Below are 2,550 nucleotides of genomic sequence, written 5' to 3'. Positions count from 1 at the left end.
TACAGGCACGCACCACCATGCCCAGCTAATTTTTTGTAGTTTTAGTAGAGACGTCGTTTCACCATGTTGACCAAGATGGTCTCGATCTCTTGACCTCGTGATCCACCCGCCTCGGCCTCCCAAAGTGCTGGGATTACAGGCTTGAGCCACCGCGCCCGGCCTGAAATAATATTTTTAAGTTAAAAAGTAAATTGGACAGTTTGTATAGCCTATCTTAAAAAAGGACAAACTGGTTAATATATACACAGAAAAAAAACTTCTGGTGAAATATATACCAAACTGCTATCTATCTATCTGTTTATTTATTTAGAGACAGAGTCTCGCTCTGTCACCCAGCCTGGAGTGCAGTGGCACGATCTGGACTCACTGCAACCTCGGGCTCCTGTGTTCAAGGAATTCTGTCTCAGCATCCTGAGTAGCTGAGACTACAGGCACATGCCACTATGCCCAGCTAATTTTTGTATCTTTAGTAGAGATGGGGTTTCACCATATTGGTTAGGCTGGTCTCGAACTCCTGACCTAGGCAATCCACCCACCTCAGCCTCCCAAATTACTGGGATTACAGGTGTGAGCCACCACGCCTGGCCCTAACTGCTAACTGTCATCAGAGGTACAGACTGAGACAGGAGAGGGGGACAATAATCATTTTTTGGGGTTATATTTTTCAGTGATGTTTGAATGATTTTATTATGAAAATATTATTCTAGAAGCAGATAAAAAGAAACAAAAGCACACAAAGATATTGTCAAGGAACAATATTTCACCAAATATAGTTTAAAAATCGGATTGGCTTTTATTAGTGATTCATGAATTGGGTAGCTTCTCATCTATGAAACAGAAAGGTGCTTTGGTGAGCCGAGCAGAGAGTGTTGGTTTTACAGGCAGAAAAAGGCTGAAAAGAGCAAAACCAAGAAGCAAAAAGTGCATTGATCATTTCGAAGTTACTTTCCTTATAGGGTTAAAGCAGAGAGGACTTCCATATCAAGCTGGCTCAGGTTGACTGGCCCCTTGGATTAAATGCCGTGAATCTCTTGTTCTTTGGAAAACCAGCTGGTTTCTAAATTTAGTTTGATTGTATAGCACCTAGTGTGAATGACTCCATTCTGGTTTGTTCTGGTCTGTCGGGGCCTAGATCAGGAGCTCAGTCCAAAACAATTACCTCTCACAAATTTTATTTAACAGTATGTACATGAATATTCTTTGTAATATATTTTGAAATAGTGAACAATTGGATGCAATAAATAAGAGATTGGTTAAATACAGTATACCCACATAGTGGAATACAATTGAGCTCCCCCCAAAATACAATATAATCCCACACATTGAAAAATAATCAATAACAGCTGGGCATGGTGGCTCACACCTGTAATCCCAGCACTTTGGGAGGCCGAGTCTGGTGGATCACGCGGTCAAGAGATTGAGACAACATGGGGAAACCCTGTCTCTACTAAAAATACAAAAATTAGCTGGGTGTGGTGGGGTGTACCTGTAATCCCAGCTACTCAGGAGGCTGAGGCAGGAGAATTGCTTGAACCCAGGAGGTGGAGGTTGCAGTGAGCCGACATTGTGTCACTGCACTCCGGCCTGGTGACAGAGGGAGCAAAAAAAAAAAAAAAAAAAAAAAAAAGAAAAAGAAAAAGAAAATGACCAACAACAACAATGTGCCTTTATATAGATCAAACTGTTAATTATCTCTAGGAATATTTTAACTTTCTTAGTAGTGTCTATACTATTTTAATTGTTAAGATGCCACATTAATTACTTTTACACTTGAGATAAAAGGTTATTATTTAATGTTGGTTGAAATTGGGAATTTTATGATTTTTGTCTAGCTCTTGAGAAGTAGCTACCTCACCCTGTTATATCAGGTAAGTCTGTTGTTTAATTTTTTTTTTTTTTTGAGACAGAATCTTACTCTGTCACCCAGGCTGGAGTGTGGTGGCTCAATCTCAGCTCACTGAAACCTCTGCCTTCTGGGATCAAGTGATTCTCTTGCCTCAGCCTCCCGAGTGGCTGGGATTACAGGCATGTGCCACCATGCCCAGCTAATTTTTGTATTTTTAGTAGAGATGGGGTTTTACCACGTTGGCCAGGCTGGTCTTGAACTACTGACCTCAAGTGATCCACCTGCCTTGGCCTCCCAAAGTGCTGGGATTACAGGCATGAGCCACTGTGCCCAGCCCTATTGTTTAATGTTTATGCATTAGGCTTTTCTATGCATTTCCAGGAACCTATTATGATATAAGTAGACTGTTTAGATATAATTTTATTCCCCCTAGACCAATGCTATCCAATAGAAATTTATTGCAAGCTACATATGTAATTTTAAATTTTCTAGCAACTACGTTTTAAAGAGAAGCAGGTGCAATTAATTTTAATAATGTATTTTATTAACCCAGTATATCCAAAATATTATCCTGTGAACATGTAATGGATATAAAAATTATTAATGAGATATTTTACATTCTAATTTCCATACTAAGTCTTTTAAATCTGGTGTGTATTATACTTACAGCATATTTCAATTTGGATGCTAAATTTTCAACAGTT

Source organism: Cebus imitator, unplaced genomic scaffold, assembly GCF_001604975.1.
Source record: "Cebus imitator isolate Cc_AM_T3 unplaced genomic scaffold, Cebus_imitator-1.0 Scaffold77, whole genome shotgun sequence".
NCBI lineage: Eukaryota > Metazoa > Chordata > Mammalia > Primates > Cebidae > Cebus > Cebus imitator.
Note: the sequence above shows the minus strand (reverse complement) of the source record.